Here is a 27027-nt window from a genome sequence, read left to right as displayed (position 1 = left end):
TTTGACAGAAATAAAATTGAAATGCTAAAAAGAAACTCCAGTTTCCTTTTCCTTATTGCATTCATTATTTTATTCTCTCTAACTGTAGCTTAACCTCAGAGGAGAAACAACAACCACACCAGGCTGGGGGAGATGGGGGAGGAGAAAGGATGAGACAGACAACCAAAAAACATGGCTTCCTTTACAGAAAATCATGCATGAAACGAGCACCCTGGTAACATCTGGGAAGACCTTGCCCGCAACACAGACTGCCAGATAGATCCCAGAAAGCTTCATTTCCAGGAATGCCTCTCTACCAGGGCAGTAACGCTCAATGCTGCACTGTCGTTACTGTTATTTAAAAGAAATTAGGCTATACTGCACTCGGTCATTAAAAAAATAACACTGAAAGAGACCTTGAAAGGACATCAGTTCATTGTCCTGCCTTCAGGCCTATACTCAGAGAATGATAATATTTGAGAAGATGTACTAGTCCATACAGAACAGAAGCAGCAGCAAAGGGAGCGAGACACCAAACTCATAGGATGCCTAGCATCTGCGCAAAACAAAATCTAGAGGAAGAACTACAGCTTTCTGCTGACAATGCAGAACAGACAAATGGAGTAAGCAAATAAGCAGGCTAATTGTTATAAGAAAGGTAGATTTTTCTCTGAGTGAACCTGCAGGCATTTGCTTTGTTGACCTGTTTCAGTCCCTGGGCTACACACGTTTTCTGTCAAGATGAAGAGATTGGCAGTCTAGAAAAGCAACACAAACTGTAACACAGCTGTGAAGAACCAGGGTTAAAACCAAACTTCCTATCACAAAGAATTATGTAACCCTTTCAAGATGAGATTATTGACCTTTCCTTGAACGTCAGCCTTAGCTTATAGTCTCATATTCTACAGACGTACATTCCAAACACACAAAGTCCTAATCATAGATTAATTTTGGCACTGTGAAGCTGGCTATTTTACACTTTTGAAAGCAAAATCCATTAACTCAATTCGAAAGTTGTAAAGAAGGTGGTTCTTAATTAAGAAAGATGTCCTGAAATTAGCACACAACCATCAAAATGATAAGCTGGTAATGAAAAAATTAACTGAAAAGTATTTTTAATACTACAAAAGACACTAATTAAATTCATTGGAGAAATACTGCTAATCAATCCTACTCCTTCATGTCCTGCAACTTTATCTTTGTTTTTGTCTCCAGATCCCCAAACCCTTTTCAAATTCTCTACCAAAAAAATCTGAAACAGTCATAATACAGTTATCTCCATTATTAGCTATGCTCCTTCCAGGAAATATTTTGACCTTCAGAAGTATTGCAGTGCAACTGTTCATCTTCTTCTAGGCATTTATTGGCACAAAAAAAAGTTGGGGTTTTTTCCTTCCAATAATTGAAAATACACTTCCAAGTCTCATGAGCTTCCTACTAAGAGAAGAAAACTTTGCATAAAAAGTCTAAAAATTAATAGTTACAAAGTACCAACTAACTTCCAACCATTTCTAATTACCACCATTATCATGCATTTGAGTGGAAGTCTCCTTATATCAGCCTGAGTATAGACATACTAAGCTGTTTACTGAAAACAAAAAGACTCAATGAAAGATTTAACCATCAAAAAACACCACTTCCTCTTCCTGTTGAACTGTTTGGCTCTGAAAACCTCTGTTCCATTCAGTGTGGCAATGTGTGGGAAGACTGGGTGGTTTTGCACTTAGTGCAATCACGGTCATTTCAATCCCATTCTGCTGCAATGCTCAGAAATGTTCTCATTTTGATATAATTAGTGTTTTATTGCAGGGAAAATTAACCAAATGAAACTTTATCAGCTGTTTAATTAATACTCGGTTTGCCAGTGCTTTTTGCCAGATATCACTGTGTTGGACTCGTTCATTCAACTGCTACTACATGGAATGAGCTCAAAATGCCAACTCACCACTGGTGCCTCCAGTGAAGTACACATTAACTCACATCTCTGCCAGTGCCCAAGATACCCCTCATGGAAGATCAAAGGAGGACACAAAACTGAGGAGCTATCATGATAGATGAATGATGTGAATGATTTCTGATGTCAGTTCTACAGCATTCCGGGAATCACAGCTACAGCATCAGATACAAACCCACACCCCCTTAGGACCTAAGCAAGAGCAAATAAGGAGACACAGGCATAGCAAGGGGAGCCGTATCTTCTGTTTGGTAAGGAATAGCCACCACTACCCTATTCTCCTAACCAACTTGACATTGTACTAAATATTTTTTTTCAACTTTTTTACAGTTACGTTACTCTGGTAAAATAAATTTAGACATCAGTTGCCTTTAAGTCCTATTTGGAATACTTCCCGTATAGAGATAGACCAGCTGGACAAATTTTAGGCTGAGATCCAAAGAGTATTTGGAGAGTATTTTGATCAAGAAAAATTAAGACTCATATTAGCTCAGTTCAGGGGTTTTCTCTGTGCAGGATTTTCCTCCATGCTCAAAAGCCACGAAAGGCACCACTGAATTTACCTCTAGCCGTCCCATCCCCATCCCCCCCCAGTTCTCTTTAATACTTCAGTATCTAAACATCTTCCAGTCATGAATATGTATAGTCAGTAAGCCAGGTAAGTAAAACTGTCCTCCATTTCACCGATGAGACGCAAACCACCTAGAACGGAAAGAAAGGGTACAGGCTTTCTGTGCTGCAGTCAGTAGAGACAGACAAGCTTCTGGGGGAAGTGATGCAGCAGCACGGAGCTAACTGAATTAGCTGTATTGACTCACACACTGAAAGATTCTTATCTACCACGAGTCAGCCGCTGTGAATACCACCTTAGTGACAGGGACCTGAATGAGGTCTCCCAAGCTCCAGACTTGTGACTCACCCACAGGACACTCCTTCCAATATGGAACCTTGTTATTTCCAACTTCCCTCTCTCTATTCCAGGCCTAAATACATCAGGTGTCACTATCTGGGAACAATGGGTAGACTGAGTCATTTCTCCTTTGGAATGGAACTTCAGAGCAACAAGGTCTGACAGCAGACACTGCTGAAGTAACGTGGTCCGAACCAGCCCTGATACACATCCTCTGCTTCCCAGTCACAGCCTAGTATTGGGTGATGACATTTTACAGTGGGAGGTCACAGTGCATTCATATCCTTCCTTCTAAAATCATATCCTGCCTTCCCTGTCACAACAGATGGGCTATGGCATTCCTACCTGCTCACCAAAGTAGCTTGCAAGTCCAAAATACAATCACACAACACATTTCCACAGACTTTTACTGCTTGCTCCAACTTTAAGCCCTGCTCTGGTTTAACAGTCTAAAATGTCATATGATAACAAGACAGGCTAAGAAGGGTCAGTTTATTAGTACCTAAATGAGGCTGAAAAGCTGCAAGTCAAATTTTCCATAAATTATAAGAGATTAACTTTTGCATTATTTTTCTTTCACAATTTTCTTTCTCTAAGTTAGTTATAGAAGCTAACTGAAGGCTTCCAATTGAAAATAGTCAAAACTGACTATTGAAATGGAAGCAAAAACATTAAATGACTTGGTTAAGGCCACAAAGGGAAACTGTATCAGATACTAAGATTATAACTCCAGAGTTCCTGGCTTATGCTCCTCTGGTCATTCTATGTCTTCTCCTGCATTGGAGTTACCAGGACTGTCTCATCTCTTCAGAGAGCATGGCCACATCCTACAGAACAGATTTTGCTAATGGCTGGAGCGATAGTGTAACATTTCCCCGTAACGGTTCCTATAAAATACCTCTGGGCTTGCAGCTACCTTAGCGCCAAGAGCAAAAGACAGAAACTGACACTAGAAACATTTTAAAGCAGAACAACTGGTCAAGTAAACTTGTGCAAAAAGAGGCCAAACAGCAGCTTCGCAGGGGGAACTAAGAAAGAGCTCAGCTCAGCACTTCTTACTGGCACTGTTTCACGAATCACAAGAAGGCTGCTGGGAACCAACACAGTATATTATTGGCACTACACAGCTGGGTGAGAGTGGGGCATAGAGAAAGGTTCAGAAGGAGAAATGCGAATGAGATGACCTATTCAACATAGTCAGTTATCGGTGCAAAGGGGAAGAAGAAAAAAAGTCAGACAGGACTTCCTTTTGAGTGAGTGTTCAAAATAGAAGGCCAAGCCCTGATTCTGAGAAGACAGAAAGAATTTGGCAATCCTACACAAACTCCTTATAAGATGGAGAGAGCACCATGGGAAAGGGGGGGGGGGGGGGGGGCACAGCATGCAGGAATAACTACCAAATGGGACAGCTAGTCCCTGTGAAAAAAACACGTGCCATCCAACTCACCAGGCCACTACAACAGGTAAAGGGAGATGTAGTATTATTATTGTCTAGCTGTAACTCTATAAATACAGTCCAACTTGACAAATTCTTGAAGGAAAAAAAAAAGTGAGTGTCTGCTGTTATTGGTCTAATGAGCTAACTCTGAAATATGAGCTAAAGACAGCTCCCTAGCGGCTGCTGACTACTCCACGAACTGAGAGGAAACCTCTTTCAGAGTCCATCAGTGCAAACCGTTGCTGACAGCTTGGGACTACACAACACACAGATTTATTTCACAGACAGCCACAGACAGGAATTTAGCACCCCAAGCTGGCCTCCTGCTTAGCAGAGAAGGTGTTAAAATGCAACCATGCAGAGCCTGGCCCCCCTCCCCACACACATTTTCTTCCCTGACCCCTCCTTGAACAAAACACAGTAGCAACTAATCAATTTGGTCACCTGCTCCAGGCAGCAAAACACTCACCAGGTTCCCCCTTTTCCATCCCAGCCCCCCCAATACACCCCAAAAAATTATACAGCAACCACTGAATGGAGGAAATCCAACAAGCCGAACAGCTGTTCCCAGTGCCAACCAAGTTCAGCTGCAGTGCCTCCAAAATTCCCAAGTATTTTGCATGACCTTTCATCTTACAAATTAATTTATATCCAAACAGCAGCCAACTCCTTCTGTACCTGACAGCTTGCAATCACTGAACTCAGCCAAAAAGATTTAAAGGAGGAGAAATTGAGAACTCCTATACCCTGCTGATATTACCTAACCTGAAGGATTTCTGTCTTTTTTTTTTAAACTTTGGTTTCAATTTTCAAAATGTAAGCCTTTATTATTATTGTTTCCCAAAAAATTTGCTTTTAAAGATTAAAAAAGGATTTACAGAGTTTCACAGCATTTCAGTTTAATAACATGTTGATAAATTGGGGGTTGAAAAAAAGAGGTCAAACTGATCACTGCAGGTTCTCATGCACACAATATATACAGTACATATATACAGAGAAACTTCATTTCTATTAACACAACTGCAAAAGCTCTGAGAGATCCCCCAAAACTAGAGGAAATTTGATACAGCTGGCAGTGTAGCTAGTACTGATTAGATATACAAATCTTGCCTGCTCACGCATCATGCTCCTATTTTTAGATTTTTAGGAAACAAAGAGTCCTTATTAATGGCTATCTTCTTGTTTGGGAAAAAGGGAGGGGAATAATTTTGTTTATATTTCTCAATCAGCCTGCTGGCTTTCACACAAAGCACTAAAGCAATTACACTGGCTAGTGCACTAGAAGAGAGATTTAGCAAACATCATTAATATTATTATTCATTTACTTAATTCATTTCTTTCTTCTTCCATTCCTAGAGACAGCGCACCGAGGATCTAATATGTCCCTCTGCTAGTGAATGTAACTCCCATTAATGTTGGACACCTGCCTTCGGGGAAGCAATGCACCAAGTTACAGCAGGGGAATATATTAATAAAATACAGCAAGAGATTCCTTAGCAGGGCCACACTAGGGAGAGCACTGGATGACCTAATCGAGATGGAAAAGACCTAACTTTTATAAGTCTGATTCCATTGACAAAGCAGCCCAAAAACTAAGAATTCAAAGAGAATACACCGTAAGCACATGCTGAACACTACAGGTTATATTTTCTCTTTGGACACGGACAAAAGACTCTTCAAACTGACTTCATTCTTGCTCCTGAAAAGAGGTCACTAGTGTTGTGTACCATTAGATAAGATGATGATTTAGAGCAGAATTCTTAAATTCAAAAGCAACAGACTTCATTATCAAAAGTTCTTAAGAGCCAGCAATTGCTGTAACGTCAACTGCTGTCTTCAGGCAAATTTTTCCAAGCCAGCGATTAGATTTGGATTATAATTTCCATTATAAACTCTTAGGCAACCCAGAAGATCTCAGTCTAAATAGTGACCGGGGAGCTAAAGCTTACATTTTTAGCGTTCAAGACCTTGGTCCATAAGCAGGCCAGCTTCAGAGAAAGTTTTCATGTGCTAGTTAAAAAACAGTCTGCAACCAGCAACAGTAAGCTTCAGCCCTTCGTAATACTGTCACACACATACAAATCAAAACCTTTCCTGATGTCACTGTGAGCAGCTTGAGATAATCTCCTTGCCATTCAGTTAGAAGCTGCTAGCCGTTTAGCACTCTAGGTGATATCTGATGCATGTTAAGAAACTTTCTTCCTGGCCCAGAGTAACCAGGCACTATATTAACCAGATTGCTCAACAGTGACAAAGTATATTTGCATTCCAAGGTGAAATCTATCAAGGGGAAAAGGTGAAGTGTGATATTTCACCACAATCAAGGTGATCAGACAATGACATTATCCTGCACAATACAGGATATGGTTCCCGTTTTAAACTGAACTATTTGTTTACTCTCTCCTCTGCCCACCTACCAAGTACACAAGACTCCAGATTTTAACATCAGATACAGAGGTGAACATCAGGAGTAAAGCTTCACACTGCTCAGGGTTTAGCTTAGATAAGCATCCAGCTGAAGCATATGAGTTCAAAAAATCAGATAGGAAATCTCCTCGATAGAGACTCTTCCCCCTTTTTAATCGGCTTTATACAAATTGTCCTTTCCCATTTCTCTAAGCACATTTACAGCCATTTAGGTACAGTACTTAATTTACTAAGAGGCTTATTCTTATCGAGGGAGCTCAGTTGAAGAACCAGGTTACTGGCCGAGACAAAAGCTTGAAAATAAGACACACCACAGGTGAGCATTTGCTTTGCCTGCTCACAGCAGAAGGTGGTAAGTCTGTTGCACAGAGCACTTCACCAAGGTGGCTTCTGTTGATTCTCTTCTTCTCCCCGGGTTGAGTTTTGACCCTCACAAGACTCCATTCCTTTTCTTTTCTACTCTCCTCCTTTGTAGCTCTAGTATTTTTAGGAGGTAAATTCTACTGGTACAGCCTGATACAATGTTCAGAGCAATAAAAGGGAATACTTTGCTACCTTGATTTTTAGAGCAGATTCTGCTCTCAAGTATAGACTGAGAAGAGCAATGAAGTCAGGCGATCAGCACAGGCTGGTTCCGTTGCGCCGGTAGAGGGAGCGAATTACAGTGTCTCGGTGTTCTGCTTTGCCTTCTTTAAATCCCTTTCCTCCCACTCCATAAAACAACCTCTCAGGATTTTCCCCCTTCTGCCCCCCCGCAGCAAATCCTAACACAGACAAACCTGGAAATGTAACTGAAGCCCAACACAGGCTTCAGAAAAGGGGAAAGGTTCACAAGCCCCAGAGGTTCAGCCTTCTTCCTGTTGTCTCATGTCACCAAAATGAGGAGGGTAAAAAAAAAAAAAAAAAAAAAAAAGAAAAAAAAAAAAAGGCAGCACTGCTGCTTTTTGAGTCCTGCACAGTTTAGATCTCTCCCCAGTCCTTTCCCCAGAGTCAGGATACTTCAGTGTGAGAGCCTTTATTTGACTGGTATATTTACTAGTTCCACCCGTACTTCAGGCCTTTCCTTCTTATCTACAATTTAGGAAAGAATTTCAAATTGGAATTCCTTAGCACAATTATTCTGACTCCTTATTGACTTCTTCAGCCTCATTTTCCCACTTTCTGGTTTAGAAACATCAAGAAGCTTCCACAGTAAAAACCAAAGGCTTAAAGTCTGGATTTTTCAGCCCAAATCAAATATTACCAGATTCAAAATTTTCTAGTATGGGGGTTTGATTTGGTTGTGTATTTTGCACACACACACATGTACACAACATCCGAGGAAAGCAGACACTCTTAATTCGGGGGGGGGGGGCAGAAAGGAGGTTAAAAAAAAAATGAAAAGCACTTCTACAGAATTTTGAGGGGTTTCTGCAGCCTTATGGAAATCCTCTTAGAGGCTTAGGAATTTCATTTCTTACCAATAGGCCATGGAAACTCATTCCTAAAGATCTGATATTATGAAAAGCTACAAGGGAGATAACTTTAAAAATCAGTTGGAGAAAATGGCTAAGACTGAGATCCCACCCACAAAAATGAGATTTTGTGTTCAAAACTCTTGCTTCTCTGATCGCTGGTCTTGTTTTCTTATTCTGGATCTGATCATTCCCATTAATCAACCTCATCTCCCCAGGTTTCTTTTCTATCCCCAGTCTCCTTTCCCATTCCACTTCTTCCTTGTTGCCCCAATTTCCCAAGACATTTCCACCCTGTATTTTTCTAAGCCTGTTCAGCTACCCATATAAAGCAACTGGAGATTAAAACAAAACAAAACAAAACAAAACACACTGGGGAGAGATGTAGCTCATTACAACATATAATATTAAATTGAGCAAGGGTAAGTCTATTGTATACTTGAAAACATTAGAACTGCTTGTAGCTCTGGCTGTACCAATACAGCACAGGAAATCTGTCCTTCTCTCCAGCTTTTCCAGGCTGGGGAATCTGAGTGGGCTGATTCCTCCTTTGGGCTCCCAGTATCCCTCCCCACCAAGGTCTAGAGAGCATCATTAAGATATATTGCAGAAAGGCTCAGAATAACAACCAGATTCAGGAGCAATACACCAGACAAGAAGTGTGGTGGGGTTTTTTTTGTTTTTTGGGTTTTTTAATCCACCTCTTCACTTTACCCAGCAAAATGTGATCTTCCTACAATCGCATACTTTTCTTCACTGCAATCTCGCCAAGGGCAATATCGCCTCTTGATAATATAGTCTTTGTATGCACCTACAGAATTAAGAGAGATGCAGGGGAATTCGGGGGTTGGAGGGAGATGATTTCAAACCAAACGTAAGAAAGAAGTACCATGCAGAGCCAGGTGGTACAAGATCAGAAAATAACTTCTCCTCTCTGATCCATCCTATAGATCTCACCTCCTAGCGTCCCACTTCCCCTACATACATGTCTCCCTTATGTCAGCACTGTATATTGATGGGGGAAAAAATAATAATTAAAAAAAATAATCAACAGTAGCAGCAAGGAGCCATCTCTTTTACCATTGGCAGTACAATAGGATTAGGAAGGTCCACTGTGCTAGACACTCTATATACATTGGCTGCAAGACAAATTTTTGACTCAGAGCCTACAATCCAAACCAATCACAGCTGAACAGCAAGACCTTCCTTCTGTGAAATTTAAATTAAAAGGTGTTAAGAATAGTCATTTCACTCCCATAGTCTTTACCAATTAAGCTAAGTGTTCAATATGGTCAGGTTGCCCTCTAATTTTGATTTGTCCCCCACCCACATGTTAACTCCAAAAATTGATTTTAAAAATTAAAATCATTGTTGCAATTTGCTTAGCTTAATATAAAGCAAGAGCATAATGTCCCCTCATGAATGCTACTGCAAGTGGCTACATAGCCTGACCCTTACTTATAATCCCCTGTAAATTCACCCAAAAAGTCATGAACTACATAATATTAGTTCTTACAGACTGACATATTTCCCTGATCTTTCATGAGCCACATGGGGAAACAGTTTTCGCCTGATCTGAATGAAGAAGAAAAACAGTGATCCTAATCAACCGTTTACCCTTAGTGGCTTCCCTAAACAAATCTGGGAAAGAGCTTAAAGGCTTGGGAATATCCTCGACCCTGCTTGATGCACTGTAATAACCCTACCTAATTATACTGATATAAAAACTAATTGGAAAGATAGCAAATGTCAGGGTAAGATGCAAATTGTAGGGTGTTAATTGCTGAACAGGTGCTGGAATAGAATTAAATGAGCATCTTGATTAGGAGAGTGGAAAAAACAAATGTGGACCCCGAAATCAAGTTGGCCACGTGAATTATTTAGCAGCCTCCTTGTACCAGCAAAAGGTCATGTTGATGTGACCTCTGCTTTGTGATGGGTGGGCTGACAAAACAATAGTGAACTCCAGGAGAAAACATGGCTTAGGAGAGAGACGAGACTATACAACATCTGAAATTTTCAATGGGATAAGGGAGGAGCTTTTTTTATTGGTGGACAATATGCTAGTAGAAAGTTTTCCATACAATCATTGCAGTAATACAGAGCCACTAGTCCTAAAGCTAGGGGAGTCCTTGACTGCAGGAGACCATACAGGTATACCACCTGGTCCTCTTCGGACCTTGAAAGCACAGAAATAAGTTTACTGCCATTTACAGCAAATATTTTGGGATATGAATGTTGGTCCAAACAAAAATGGACTAAAAGCCAGTTTTTGTATTTGCGCAGAACTTAACAGGATTTTCATCCACAGCCAGAAGTTCTTCAGTGACGCTACTACGGTAGTAAATTATTTTTCCCAGAGGCCCTCAGAAAGCCATCTCATGTTTCAGTTGCCACTGAACAACCAGCAAACAGATTAGATCAAATAACATCAATTAGAACCAGTAGTCTAGAAATAAGAGACCCTATCATTAGCAGTTATTATTTGGGGCATACGAGTAGAATAATTTTCACGAAGGATTTAACGCAGCTTCAGTTATCCCTAATTTTGCATCTGAGACTACTTTTTCTTGGTGAAAAAAAAAAATCAGAATTTTGCAAGAGCATACTGGGGGTAGAACAAGGTTTTATAAAGAAAACCTTTTCATTTTTAAAGACAGTTTCAACAAGTGACAGAACCTACTCAAGTGTTTTGCCAATTAGGAGAAAAGTTACGAAGAATTCTGGAAACCAATTTCTAAAAAATGACTGAAAAAGATTTAAACAGTTATTCAGTTAGTTCTATGAACTACTTTACGATGTATCACACTGGTTCAAACAACTGTGGCATAGGGAGAAAGGAGACCTTTTCCATTAAGTTCACTTAATAAACACACACATCTCAATGGATGGTAGCAATCGCTATTAGGTGCTAGCTGAAATGATCGCGTTATTTTAGGAGCGGCTAGAGACTCAGTCTAGAGCAGGACTCCAATCCATTAGGCACTGTACAAAGTCATAGTACAAAACCCCCTGCATTGCAGAGCTTCCAATCTAAACAGAAAGGATAGAGAAGGAATGACTGAAACACAAGAAAACAGGTCAGTTGTCCTGGACAGGCTTAAAATATCGGGAGCCTAAAAGAGATCTTAAAATTAACATAAACAAGAGCCCAATTCAAGGCTTTTAATACTGCCAATGAACTGCAAAGGACTCGCAACATAACAACTGGATCTTAATTTTTTTTGCCACGTACTAACTATGCTCTCTCTCCTTCTAAGTAGTGCATTCCCAAATGTTCATGCAACACAGTGCACTGCAGTTGTCTCTAGACTAATTCTGCATTATGTAAGTTTCTACATATTGGACCCTTTTTGCAGAGAGAGAACTAAGCACAGAGTTCATACAGACAATAAGACATTGTTTCCAACATCATTCTGGCACCAGGTAACGGATGGTGTTAAGGCAGCGGTGAGAACATGACCCCCTGTGCTTTTGACAATCTCTCAAGAGGAAAACTAACTTGCGCAAGATGACAGCCTAAGTCAGTGACAAAAGGAGACACTAAGCATAAGAGAGCCAGCTCCCTTTTCCCCACCCAAACGCTAGAAATTTCAATAAAGATATCTGCAACAGTGCCAAGTCATAAGAAAGGCATGTTTCTGCTCTAAGAAATGCAAGAAAGGGACAATGCTTACAGCGCGTGCTCTAAGGTGGGTCTGCACACAGATAAAGGACGTGCTGCTAACACACTGCAGTCAGAAAGGAACAGATACCATTTCAGAGGAAGATGAAACATTTTACACAGATCTTTGGGGGCAAGGGGAGAAGCATGCTTAAGACTGAAAAACTTAGATTTATGACACTAAGACCTGAAGTTCCCTTTGTATCCAGGCGATATGATACACCACGGGTGACAGGAGAATAGAGTGGGTACCGCATTGCAATGCTCAGTCTCCTGGGATAAAGACACCAATTCATTATCTGCACGCCATCCTTCTTGGGGCCTCTGCTGCTAGCGGAGGTAGCTGCCAATCATGTTCCATTCTGCAGACTTATATTTAGTGCTTGCAGTGTGGGCTAGAAGCAGCTGCAGGGAGAAACAGACTCAGTTAATTTTTCAAGTTCAGATCTATGTCTTAGAGGGGAAGGGCTGCAACTCAAATCCAGTTGTCTCTCAATGACTTCAGCTTTAACTTGGCTGTTCAGGGCCACTACAGATATGCAGGGTGTACCTGAAATGTTGTATCTGGGGGGGGAGGAGAAGACGACAACAGAGAAACTCAATTCATGTAGGGTTAAGCTGAGCAAAATCTTGGTAGTCTGTCAAAATCCTGTAGGTATTGTACATGGATATGATCATGGCTGTGCTGCAGGCTATTTTATACAGCTATGTAGAACTAGTATGTTAACAACTATCCTGTACTACTCTTTGCCAATGCTGACACTGTCCCAAAACACCTCATGAAACAGCTCTAGATTTCTTGTATATAGAAAAATAATGTACGTGCAAGATACAGGGGATTTTTTTTTAATTATTATTATTTTAAACACTTATATTAAAGCTTGCAGGAAGATAAAACTTCACCCACACCTGCAGCTTACAGTAAAGTTAATGGGAAGTCTTTCACATGCCAAAGATCTAAAGTACAGGAATATTACTGAGCTCATAAAAACTCATTAAGAAGCTAGAAAATACTAGAATTAAAGATTAACAAAGTAACTCTAATGTAAATCCTTTTTGACATATACAGTACAATCCTTAATTATATTATGATATAACTCCCCCACAATGTGTCAGCATATACCTCGCCCCCATCCCCATTTTTACCTGCTCATTCTAGCTGCTTCTTGCCTCTTTCCCCAGCCTCCAGCTGAGCCTGACCTATTATCAGGTCCTAATCTTCCAGTCAAGACTCCTAGTCCAGTACAGAATTCCTCACCAAACCTAAAAGCCTAGTTCTCTTGACCAGAAGTACCATTTCCCCCCATTGCAAGTAAGCCATCAAGAGGATGCTCCCAAACTATGCACAATATATATCCACAAGTGTTACAGGCAAGCCGTAGCTGATACAAACTATCTTAGCTGCATAACAATTCACATTAGCCAAGGACTCAGAATCATGCTGCTCTAAAATCAGCTTTGATCTGTGCAAATGGAGAGCATTTATATGTTGTCTGCTTTTCTCTTGCTAAAGCAGTGCTCTCAAGTGGAGCAAAATAGCCATCCAACGTACAAGCACAGAAAAAGACAGAACTTCACATATCTTCATATATAATACAAAGATAAATTTTGCCTGTAAAAAAAAAAAAAAAAAACTGAAGCTACAGAAGAAAATAAAGGGGAACACAGTCACATTACCCATCACAGAAATGGTTAAGGTCACTGCTTCTGAAGGGCAACTATATTTTAGGCAAGTTATCAGGCAGCGCTACTACCCTGCTTGTGTTGTTTGGCTAAACAGAAAGAAACTGACAGTGATACTTTTTGAAGGCACAGAAGTAAAGCTAGAAAATGAGAGAACCAGATGTCCCTGAAGGAACGCTGGGAAATGCTTGAGATAAAGGGGAGGGGGGGGGGGGGGGGGGAAACCAACCTTTAACCAAAACGTCCCAGAGGATATTTTTTTTGAGGTTCTATGTCAACAAGTGACACTGACACAACACTGTATACTTTTTCTCCCCTCTTTAGCAGAGGAATTTTGACTGACCAGATATTTTGCCAGCATCAAGTAGAATGATTTACACTGGCATGGATTCAACCTTAAAAGTCATCATTATTTTTCTTCAAGGTACTGAGCACCCACGTTCCTAATGAGAGTAGAGATTTGGAAAACATCACTATTCAAGTATTCACTCATATTCCAAATTAGTATCTAGCACAATCCAGTTTGAAGACCCAGTGAAATTTCTAGTAGCTGTAAATTCAAGGATCATTTAAAGCTGTCCAGAATAAAAACTTAAGATAGATCCATAAGATAAACAGCATGTATGAAGGAGGCAGACCTCTTCAGCTTTACCGACTGTCCAAAACAGCGCTTTTTGTTTTAGATTCATGTGAACGTGAGAATCCTAAGTTTCATCTTTTCAAAAAAGGAAATTTCAAGAACTGTAGTTTCTTACAGAAAGTTTGCAAATACGAAACAAACTAGAATCCCAGATGGGAATCTTAGCAGTTTCATTTTTCTTTTCAGGACTTAGTTTCAACAAAATATTTATGTATGTGCTTCTTGATGTTGATGCTAAATAATATCAAGTGCTAACTGCTTTGCTGAATCGGGACCCATTTGCTGAAATAGCTTTTTATCAATGTTGCGTAAGAAAACCTAACCACATCTCTTCAAAAATAATTAAATCCAATTTGTATTGGCATCAACACTCTCGGCTTCAAGTCTAATTTCTTTATGCCATCAGCTAATTTCATCTGTTCACTGTGTACTGGCTTTCAACTGCTTTAAACGCCTCTGTAATTACCCTCCCCTATGCCACCTCTTTTCAAACACTCAATGATCTTCCTCTAAGGTTTGGCGTCTTGAAAAAGAACGTGTGTGTATCTGGCTAATGCAAACCTACCTTATGCAGTCGTGCTTTTGCAACATAGCTCTTGGGTACAGAGCCATAAGAGCAAGGCAATTATTTCTTTCCTTTCTGACACAAGCCTCTTGCACAGAGCTGCAAAGATCAAGACAAGGACCCAGCGGGAAAATATGGTAGTGGAAAACTTTTCCCCTGGAGCAAAGGAACAGACCTAACTAGAGCAAGTGAACACCTACAATAATCAGGCTAAAAAAACAGCTTGGTGGTACAGTCAGCAGCAACAATGGAAAGCATAAGAAGCGTGCAGAACTGATGGCACATCCTGTGGAGAAAGTTGACTAGTTCTTTGAGGGAAGCACCGGGAATAAAAGGGAAAGACTGTCAGAGGAGCAACTTCCTATCAGGCTAGAGTCTGAATCCTGAAAGGATTTGTGGTAACTGACAATATCATTTTAGTTTGCTTGGGACTCACATTTCCAATGAGAATAGTTACTCTACTCTTTTTTTCTTTAAAGGGATGAAAAATCCATGGAGCAGAATTTTCTGCCTTCATGCCAAAAACTGAGCAGAGGGAAAAGGGCTCAACATTCCACAGGCTGCAGAGCTGGAGTCACTTTGCTCACTAATCACCCCAGGCCATGTGGGTATGAAGTTATGATGCTTTGAGCTGCAAAGCTTCTATAACCCAGACTCTTCAAGCTCAATCGCTGGGCTACTTTTTCAAAAATAGATTAATTGGTACTTAACTGCGTGTATTAAACTGACATTACGGTGTCTAAACACATGAGCAAGAATGTTCTTTTCAGAAAGAGGTCAGCCTGTGTGGGCTGACTCTGCTCCACCTCAACTAGCTGTCAGCATACTCAAAACATCTCCTGTTGTTGACAGACACCATCAATGTCATTTAAACTGCCATCACGATTAGTACTACAGAATCACTTGGCGCTCCTAGCCAAGACGAAACTCTCCTCCTCCTCCCTTATGCCATCTTGCTTGCCAAACAGTCCCCATTTCAAAGGTCTTGCAATTCAACGAGGCACATCAAGGTAGGTTAAGGGAGAAGTGATTTGTCCAAGTTCCTCTGCAGGCCACAGGAAGGGGAGTGCTGGAAATGGACTTCAAACATCCTAATTTCCATCCCTTCCACTAGAGCATACTTTGGTAATACAAAGTGCTGGGTTTATAACAGGTGTATGCCTCTGAGGTAGGACCACAGAAGGCCAGCTCGCCAACCTGACATGTGAACACTGAATTTATACAGCTGTGGCCTTCAGAGCCTGATTTTATATAGCCTGTTGCCCCAAATTTACTCTTTCCTTCTACATGGCCTCTTTTTTATTGATACAGGCTTAGAGAAAGAGCTGAAAAGGAGGAGTTGCATGTACCAATTTCACTGATCATTATGGGCTTCCTCTAAACGCGGTCTTTTCATTTCATCTCGCTTCGGTGGGAAACCTAGGATAGGAATGAGTTAGGGCAATTCCTAGAGTTTCCTAAAGGATCTTGAATAAACAGAGCAACAAGAAGCTTAAAAAACACAGGCCAAAAAGAGGACATTGGACTACAGATTTTCTAAAGTCCGTTAAAATTTCTCATCCTATTCTATTTCTCTTCCCCTTGGAGAAATACTCATCTTAGAAAAAAACCTTACCTTGGAGTTCTGCTTACTGATTGGTAAGACGCCATACCCTATATAAAACTCTCTCCAAACTGCATTAATTCCCCTGAGAACAACTGCTCATGGACAGTGGAATGACTTTCAGACATAGTTGTAACAGAGTCTAAGCTGACGGGCACATTTGTATTGTCACCAACAGCTTTACTCCTCTTCCTAGCTGCAGGCTACCCTATTTTGGTACCTTGAGAACAGTGCAACAGTGGAAGGAGAATCTGTGTGAACTACTGCACTGCCACATCCTACAGCCCACAGAGAGCTTCCCGCTGGAACAAATAAGAAAAACAGGGCATCTGTCAGGCTGATGCTGGAATGACAGTACTGGATGGTGTTTCTACCCCACAAATCTCCTGAAAGGTACTAAGGAAGAACACAACACTGTTGGACGACGCTTGGTTCAAAAACAGTAGGCTGTTTAACTGTAGGACAAAGCTCAGTTTTAAACACTCAAGGAGTAAAAGTGCACGTGTACTTTGAGAATTACCAAGTGGCTTTAGACTCCCAATTTAAAATAATAACATAGCTTGATCTTCCAAGAGCAAGGGTAAGGGCTGAAAAAAACTGGTGGAAAACTGTAAAGTTTTCTTCCCCAAACTGCAAGTCTTTTCTGGAAAAGCAGACTGTTTTTCAGTCCTTGGATGTTTTGGGGTTTTTTGTGTGTTCCCCCCCACCCTGTGAAAATACATTTTAAGTGCAGATTAAAAATCTGATTTTCTTTTTTTTTTTTTTTTATCTCAATGAAAATGCTTTTGCTAGACGTAGTGCCATCTGGAAATGGAACCTTTTGAAAATGGCTCATAGTTGGACTTCAGAAAAACTTTGGGAGCACACAATATTGTTAGTTGCTTTTGAATTTTTTTCTGCTAAAATATATATAACCACTTCCAGAATACTTGAATACAACCTTGCTCCTGCTTCCACTGAAATTAAAGGCAGTTTTGACATGGATTTGCACAAGATAAATCCCCAAACCCATAACATACCATACAAATAGGAGCCCTGGTGGTTGTTCTCTGCTGAAATAAATAAAAAAATCCCTTCAGCAGAAGAAATGCCATCATCTGGTGAAATCAGCTTTATGCCGTCTCCTGTCAGGTGTGACAGCGCTTGGGAGTTCATGAGAGGGGCAAGTGATTAAAAGCCACCATAAGGCAATCAGTTGCCACTTCGTTTTATTTTATTTTCTTGAAATACCCTTCGTAGGAAAGATACAAACCCATGTAGGAAAGGGAAACTCCTTTTGCCTAATGGGTTCACAGTCACCGAGACTCAAATAAGCTGACTGCTTAAAAACAACTCGGGAGCCACAGTAAAAGATAGAAAATTATTGCTTCCTGTCATGACCAAATATTAAACACAGCACACACCTAATGGCTCTATCACTCCCCAGGGAAGAAGCTTTATGAACAATAAAATCCCAGCAGACTTGCACTGTTTGGACTTAGAAGCCTCATTATAGGCTCACTGATCCAATACAATTTACAAGCTCAATGGACTCCACTTGGAGGAAAAGCCACCAAACACGCAGTTATAAATGGAACGCCCATGGAGAAATAAGTATTTATTTGTGAAGGAAATTAGCAGAGAAGAGGAGATGGAGAGGAAAGGGGAAAAAAAAAAAGAAAGAAAAAAAAGAAAGATGGGTTAGATGACAGCAGCACGTTAGTGATCGAAATCAGAGAGAAAGATGGGAATGCGAGTTACGCTTGCAGAGAGAAAATGCTGTTCCAGGACATGCTTACAAGATCCAGCCTAGAACATGCAAGACTTGGATTCCACTCCTCACTGTGTCACAAACTGTGTCTCCTACATGATCCTGGGCAAGCCATGTAAGCTCTTAATATCTTTAAAATTACGAGCCCATCTCCAACTGACTTAAGCAAGTTTCTGATATACGTTATATACTTTCAATTTCAACCTTGTCTTCATTTTACAAGGACTTTGGGTGATGTTCTGAGCAGGACAAATTATTTCATACCCTATCTGAAAGCAGGAAACACTACACATTAATTGGGAGGCCTTCTTCAGATGTGAAGCACTTGCTTCAGAGATGCTGAAATTCAGGGATGTTTACAGGGTAGAAAATATATGAGATCCCACCAGAAACAGATGGTGAAAGAAACACACAAGGATGGGATGGGCAGAAACAAAAGGTTCAAATGGAAAGCGAGAGGCAGTAACAAAAAAGGTTAGGGCAGATGAAGTGACAAGTCCATAAAACCAGGTCTAGACAGAGGCCAAGAGGAGTGCAAAAGTGATAAGGAAGAGTATTTTAGGTCATAAATACACAGAGGATGCTTTCATTAGGATGCAAATACTCTGAAATATTGGCATTTTCAATGAGTGCAGGTAGATCCAGGCAAACGCAGACCCATTTTCAAAAAGCTGAGTTGTAGAGATCCCACATCACACACTACTGCTCTACATGCCCAGAATTTCTTTTGTGCTGTTTGCATAGTGAATTTATCCTCAACTTCTATTCCCAGAAGTGCTTTAGCTCATGGGAAACTTTTATTCCATTCCCTTCTCTGCTACTACCAAACTCATTGATTCTAATGGCTCCTTACAGTGCTATCTCATCTGTCCTTCTGAGACCCCTTATTATCAGCTGGCTGTGCAGCCATTTAACCTCCTCACTTGCTGTTTATGAGAACACAACACAACCTGGATCAAATTCTCCTTATTGCAGGGACAAAGCTTCAATTTAAAAGGGGACAAGGATTTTTCCACACTATGTTTGAACTTTGCTCAAAACTTTGCATTGCTCAGTCAGGATTCAGCCAGCAAGCACCATCAATGTTTTTTATCTCAGCTAAAGCACAACTAATCTAACAAGATTGGAATTCATCCACGCTTGCTGTCCAAACTGCACTAAAGCATCATGGAAGCTTATCTGATTTATGCAGAATTTCTAAAATCCTTTGGGTCTTGTCTTCATTGGACTTATTTTCTTAAGGCTTCCAGGCAGTAGTAGCAATAGTCAGATTTTATTTCTTTAAATTATATAATATGTCCTTGCTCAGACTTAACCACGCTCCCCTTGCAGTTCTGAAACCAGAACATATGCTAACTATTCCAGTTACAGACTTAGCGTAACTAAAGCAATCAATATTGGTTAGGACTCCCACCCATTACATTTTTCCCCTCTAGCATATCCAAAATGCAAGCACTCCATTCAGAGGGCTCAGGTGAAATGCTCAGGACAAAATGGCTGCACAGTCACACAATGACAGCACATGGCTAGGAGCACACATGTACAAGAAGCTAGTGGAAATGAGGTTCCAGTTCTGGTAGCTTCCCAATAAATCTGTGCTTGAAATCAGCAGCGATTTAAACTCGTTTATTGAAACATCTTCAGGCAAGGCAGCAGCAACTAACAGCCTGAGGGGAGAATAACTTTTTAAATCACTCCAAAACAATCTCCACCCTAATGGCAACAGTTTTCCACATCACCATAGTATCTCCACACATCAGTTTTCAGCATATGTATCTTTGTGTTATCGGTGAAAGCTAGAAAAGCACACACTTATACTTGGTTAACTGTTAAACAGAAACTATGTGAACGGCTAGAAAAATACAGGGAGTCTGCAATGGAGAGAAAGGAGCAGAACCCAGAACTTCCACAGTTCAAACTAGTTCCTTAACCACAAGTCCATTCTTCCATTTTTCTAGCATACTCAAAGAGATCTTTAAGCTTCTTTTGACTCACCAGCTTGCTGGAAAATCTGTTGTCTGTCGACATTTAGAAAAAAAAAAAAAAGATTAAGTGACACAAGCTAGTCTCCAGTTTCCTCCATTTACAAGCTTTAAGTGATTGTACGCATCAAAGATTTCAAGATGCTTTGGAGAGCAAAGTAGTAAAGAAATTTTCTTTTTGCCTAAAGGGGGCGGGGGGGGGGGGAGGGAGAAACAAAGAAATTACGCACTAAGAGAACCACTTGTCAAATGGCTAGGATAGTGCACTTTAAGTTACTGACTCCCCACAAACATCCAGTCTACTAAAAAATTCATAAAGAGACAGATGGCACAACAGCAGCTCTTTGCAGGAGAGCAGGGTTTAGCAGTGAACAAAGGACTTTGACTCCCTAGGACGAGAGAAGAGATCATTGTGGGTTTTGGAGGCTTGGAAGGGGGGACTGGAGCATGCGGGGAGCTGAGGAGGACTGCATCTATCTGTGGCTCCTAGTTTCACCCTACAGCAGCAACAGATTTGAGACATTTATTCTACCTTGGCAGGCTTACAAGGAGTACAGAGAACAGAGTAGAACAAGAACAGTCCAACTCTGCCATGTAGATGAAATCCTCCTTGCAGTAGAAACATGAAAAATAAAACCAAAAACTCCTAGTCAAGGATCTGAAACCACTGTCCACAGCTAGGTAATTGCTAACACTTTGCGTTAAGAGGGAAATTGAGGCATGGAGTTATATGCCTTGCTTAAAGTGACAGGGCAACTCAGTATCAGTGGGAATTTGATCCAGGCCTCTCCATTCGTGCTGCTCTGCATCTAAGCATTAGGAAATATCCTTGTGTTACCCAATGGTTTTTGGGATCAGCCTGAAAGGGAGATGGAAGGGATAAAGTCCTTTTTAGATGGCTAAGATTAAGAGAAAAGAAGAAGAAGAAAAAAACAACCACCAAACAAAACCAAAAAAACAAAACCAAAAACAACCAAACACACCCAAAAAACCAGGGTAGCCAGAAGTCCGCACTTACTTCAAGCCAGATCCTTCAAAATGAAAGATAATCTATATGCCCTTTTGCCTTTTTTAGGGAGAGGAAATTGAGGGGGGGAACACATGAAGACATAAAGCCCAGTCCTATTAATGTGGACATCTCACACAGAGCACTAACACACAGCATGGACGCTATAGGGGCATAGTCAGAATGTTTAAGCCTGGCAACAGCTGTCTTTCCTGAAGTGAGTTTTAGTGCTTGTGAAACGTGCCAGCCAGCCAGGGAGACTTCCGTCCTCTGTTTATCTATACAGCAGGTAGGGCATGAGTATCAGCAGGGAAGAAAACCTCTATCTGAGCCATCCCATTTCTGCATTGAAGGGATGGACTCCTATGGCAAAAGAATGTAATCCAGTCTCTTCTGCTTCTTTATAGAGATGCTAACAAGTGTGCCAGCTGTGTTCATGCTTTGGGGTTTTTCTTTAAAAATAATAATAATAAAATCCTAAATGTTTACAGGATGTGTCAGCTGACCAACACTGTAGTTCATGATCTACTGAAACCACTGTGCCAAGTGCTCAGCTGGTGCAAGCCAATGTAGCACTGCTGACCCAGCTGCAGATCTGGCCCCATGCCTCCACCCACTGGCTAGCGCATGTCTCGACCCAAGGTAATATTCCACACAACCCAGCAGTTCACTCAAATCCCATTCATCACTGCAGCCACTGCCCCAGTAACAATTGCAATAACTAAAAGGTGGTAACGAAACACATTAGATTCTTTACAGGACAATTAGGAAGAGTTTATGTTAACAGTAGGAGGAATTGAACCCAGAATCTCAGATTCTTAAAGCACCTGAGCTAAATGACCTCATTCCACCAGCTCAAAGATAGCAGAGGAGTCAAGAGCCTCCACACAGGAAAACCATAAAGACAGGGAGCTGCATGCAGCACAGAGCTTATGCTCACATTTTGCAGTGGTGTTCCAAGTAATTTCCCCACAGTAACAATAAAGTCCATCCCATCCCAGTTGCACCGCATTGTTTAACTGAATTAAGATGTTTCATTTGAATTACATAGAAATTTCTTTTGACTATTTATCTCTTATTAGAAGAAGGGCAAGGGGCAAATAAACTGTTCAACCAAAAAAGTCACCCAGTCCTCCCCAGTACCCTGGAGGCTTCAATTAGATCACGGCTTCAGTAAACTAGGTAAAGCACTAAGAGTAACAAGTGCACAAAATAATCTTAAATCGTCAAGAAACACAAAGAATTTAAAAAAAAAAAAAATCATTCCTACTTGATGAATGGGGAATTTATATCCAAAACTATACAACTCACCTGAAATGAGAAAGAAAATCTGCAGTAAAATGAGGAATTAAATTCATTTGCGTTATCCATGACCTCTCAATCATAAGACCAAGTTTCTTTTTATTTGCATAACTGGGGTGGGAAAGGTAGTAATTATAATATAGGAGTGACAAAATACAGCTTTCATTTGGAAAGTATCATCTTCAAAAGAACAAACTTCCACCCTTCTATCTGAAAGCCACCCCCACCACTTTATATCCCTGTCCATGATTTCAACAAAGAACGAAATGTTAGTATGCAACGTTCACACACTAATTTCCAGGGACTCGAAGGAACATTCAGAACCACCACTTCAGCCATGAGAAAAAGAAACAAAACATTTACATTTACATTTCTGAAGTCTCATAAACCTACTAATTCCACAGGTACTAACTTCAAAAACCGAGCAGGAAGACAGGATAAATAGAAATTAAGATCATTGGGAATCCACCACTGCTATGATCCACCATGGGAACACACTAGAACCAATTTAGCTCTGATGAATTTTGATCTTGCAGGCAAAGTTAAAGCTTGCTCTAACATTTTGAGAGGTGACCATGGCTTGTGTTGCCTAAAAAACTTGGAGTACATATTTTGCAAATGCTTCTGGACTAAACATCTATCATGTAATCTCCCGTATATGTTCAGGTGGTCCTTTCAGTCCTATGCTGCAGCGGAGTTATGTCTGTTTCTGCTTTTTAACACCTGCAATAGCAGCGTTGCAGGATTTGAGCTGTATCATTGCTGTTAAAATAGAGTGAAGTCAGATTCTGATCCAAGTTACGCTGGAATTCTGACTCGGAACATTGCAGGAACCTAAATACTCTAATGTATCCTACAAATCTTTGTTGGTGGGAGAGGGTACACAGTAAATTTCAATGAAGAAGCTCCCTTTCTTATAGAAAAGTGCTAGGTTCCAAAAGTGAACAGAAAAATAACTGCAAGGTCCTTAGGATCTAAATCTAGTCCCCAGAGCAAAGGTCACAGCAGAAATGTTTTATTCAGCATAAGAACTTTTGGAATTCATTCAAGGAGAAGAAAAAACTCAACAACAACAACAAGGCTGACATTTTTTTCCCACTGAACTATTTTCCTTTTTAAACAGGGATACGAGTTTCCATGATTTGGCAAACATCAACGAATTCTGCCTCCCTACAGCAATAAACAGGTAAACCAACACAGCAGTCTAAGCATCAGTCTCTGGAAGCATTAAAAGCAAGGAAGCAGGGAGAGAAACAAATTAAGGGGGAAACACTGTACTGCTGATGGAGTTATGTTCATTTGCAGCAACTTAGAATGTAGCCCCTGAACTCAGCTAAATTTGGTGTGCGTTTGGTTCAGTGCAACATTGGATGGCAGGTTATAACCTCAACCGATTTGAATGCTTCATTAGTCTCGTGAGGTTTGTAGGATGCATCTATAGCGTGGTCAGAAATGTGCAATCATAGCACAGACAGGCATACCAGATGCAGCCACTTAGTTTAGCTCAGGCAAAAAAGAAAAACAATAAACAATAAAGTTGCAGTAGCACAGACATCAGTGTATATCTCTACCCAGTAGCAATGCCCCTCCTTGCTTCTTCACCACCCTTAGAGGTACCCAAAGTAGTTAATTTACCTTGTGCCCACTCATGATAGGAGTATACCTCTGAGCACCATACAGATATGGCTTCATCTTGGACTCCCAACCCCTCTGCCTTACAGCTCCTTTGCTGTTGAGGGAACCTGCTTGCCACGCACAGGCTGCTCGTACAGTAAAGCAGCTTAGAGATGAGTAACACGGTGCCCTCCCGAATCCTTATATTTGAGTAGGCCCCTGCCTTTGTGGGAGTTGCAAAGCAAACACAGAACTTGCTAGACCTAAGCTATACACAGCTCAACATAAAACTGGGTTCCATCTCTGCTCTCACACCTTATGATAGTCACTTACTACAGCTTTGAAGATGTTGGTCTTTTCTATGCTGTACAATCAAACCATGTTCTAACCATGGAGCTCCACACACACAGCGGGAATTACAATGCAGACGGCACCTCCTGAGTGCCAGCCACAATTTTCTCACAAACTCTTGCAGCAGGAGCAATGCGTATTAATTAACCTAGGCTCAAAGGGAGAACCTAGCACCTTCAGGCAACAAAGTTCTTCTCTGGCCTCCATTTTCCTTCTATTCTAAATGGAAAGCTCTAGTCCCCTTTCACTTCACATGCACTGTTTAGACATGGTTCTGCATAACACAAATGTATTTTCGTAATCCCTTCTCTCTCCATTTCACCTTTTTTTTCCCCACTTCTCTAGAGACATACTAGAATGTAACAGCTGCATTGTTACATGACAAATTTTTACATTTACCTATCATTTCAAACAATGAAAAAGCACCTTCATTCCAATTATTATTTGAAGAAAACCTGTATTTCATTGTAAATGAAGAAAAAACCCACCATGAAGCCAACACTGAACTGAAAATCTTACCATATTTATTGGCCTGCATGATTGCAGACAGTTGCAAGCTGCATTTCAGAAATTATATTGCACTTGCTACCAAGTTCTTAAGCATAGATGTTTTCTTCTAAAAGCACCATATGAAGACTGCCTAAATAAATAAGAACACTGTTGCCCAGATTCCCAAGCTAGTTCAGAGCACACGACTCTCCAGCAGAGTTTTCTGCTTGTTTGAAAGACAGAAAGATTAGCCCCATTGAACGTAGCTTGGGAGAGAGGACTGTTTAGTTAAACTCCTAAGTAGTCGTACTTACTGCTGCGGAAATGTCTGAGGATGACAGACTAGACAACGAATTCCTCTGTGCACAGACATGTACAGCATAACTTTGTTATTATATTTGCATTACATGTGTTGATTAAGATGCAGTACACAGGATTATCCCTCAACTCCTCAAACCTTAAGTGGGTAAAATGGTGGAATAGAAATAACTGTACAGAAGAGGGAGTCATTTGCTAGATGCTGCACTACTGATTAGGGGTAGAACAAGAAAAAAGATTTAGCTTCAAGTTTAGCTTCTACTCACCACACTGTTCACTAAACCATGCCACCTCCAGACAGCAGTGCAGAGTAGTAATCATTTCTTTCCTCTGTGGCCTAAATCTGATTTAGTGACTGCCTTTAAAACCAAGTGAAAACAGCTTTGCTGGGCTGTACCCCTTATTTCTCTCATCTACCTTATTATTACCCCTACTGAACTCCAGATTTCACTTGCAACTTTGAGACACACACACAGAGATGAACGGGAAGAACTGACACTCGGCAACAAACTGCTAGACTGAACCTAGAGGATGCTTCCACATGAACAGAATGCCTATAGGCAGAATGCCTATTGCTGTTAGCAGGGGAGTTACGAATAAAAGTTCTAGGCTTAGAGCAAGTTAGGAAAGCTTATGACTCCTTGACCACACAGGTGACTTGTGATGCATATTTTGCACACTATCGTTAAAAGGAATAACTCTGTTCTTTCTAATAGTTTCGCTTCCGTTGCATCTTACACCAACAGATCTCAAATCCCCACAGAAAGCATCAGACTCTTGATTTGGGATGAGAATGGACAGCTTGCTCAAGATGACAAATCCAGTTAGGGGTAGGAACTACCCCCTTCATGGTCTTAACTCATAGGCTAATACACTGCCTTACATCATGCTGCTTCTCCAGCAGTCAGACAAGTTTCAGAAAATTTAGACTTCAGATTGGAAAGTTCCCAAATGCAGATTCACACCAAACATCAACACAGCCAAAAATAAGCTAGAAATTTCATAGAAAAGTTCAAGATGGCATATCTAGGACTTCTGCTTCTAGTCAGGAAACTGCCCCTCACACCCACACAAACAGTTCAGTTTGCTGGAATGTCCAACTTTGGCCCAAACCACAACTTGTAAATACAAAATGAAAAGGGAAAACCATGGGGTAAAGGGAGTGGAAGAACCCCATCACATCATCAAAGTTCCAAAATTATTTAGATTGACTCTGTGATGAAAAAAATGAAGGAAATAATTGTAGATCTTTATTCAAACCAGCTCGACCATTCTGAACACCAAAATAAAATTCACAAGAAATACTACGACAAAAAATGCTTATTAGAATGTAGATAGAACATGCCAGACACATACAGACATAAAAACTGAATCCACAATCAATCCACTTCAGCATCAGCTCTCCATTGGCCCCTTGTACCAGCTGCTTCAGGGAAAAGAAACTCTTTAAACACTTACTATAGAATAATTGGGGGGGGGGGGGGGGGGGGGGCGAGGTTTCTTCCTGACTTTTCCTTATTTACTGTTCTCCTTCTAGAGATCTCGTGTGCTTCTTTTTGAAACAGCTGTCTTCTTATTTTTCCTTTTTGAATCTTGCTGAACTCCAGATCTCAAACAACACTTCAAGTCAGTGAGTTCCACAGGCTAATTTTCTAAGCCTCCATATACTCACAATTTTTAATGTACCAGTTCATTATTTAACAAACTGCTGCTCTCCCCATTTATGTTATTTACCTAGAAACTGGCAAGCAGAACCTAGACCTGGATCTAGAACTGAGGAATATATGAAGCTGCTGTTCTACATAAAATTGCTCACAATCCCCAAACTGTCAGTTTTAATCTTGCCTAATATGTTGCACTTCTGCCTTTACCCTTCCTCCCTCCCCATATTTCTACAA

The 27027-nt window shown here is 40.6% G+C and overlaps 1 protein-coding gene across 5 annotated transcripts in view; it reads right to left on the bottom strand.

The window, feature by feature from the left end:
• Nucleotides 1-27027, bottom strand: part of EBF2 (EBF transcription factor 2) — a 145291-nt gene that overhangs the window by 106571 nt on the left and 11693 nt on the right. The gene's annotated exons all lie outside the window — the stretch shown is intronic.

The sequence above is a fragment of the Mycteria americana genome, chromosome 23 (genome assembly GCF_035582795.1).
Source record: "Mycteria americana isolate JAX WOST 10 ecotype Jacksonville Zoo and Gardens chromosome 23, USCA_MyAme_1.0, whole genome shotgun sequence".
NCBI classification, from domain to species: domain Eukaryota; kingdom Metazoa; phylum Chordata; class Aves; order Ciconiiformes; family Ciconiidae; genus Mycteria; species Mycteria americana.
Note: the sequence above shows the minus strand (reverse complement) of the source record. Positions and strands in the feature narration are given on the sequence as shown.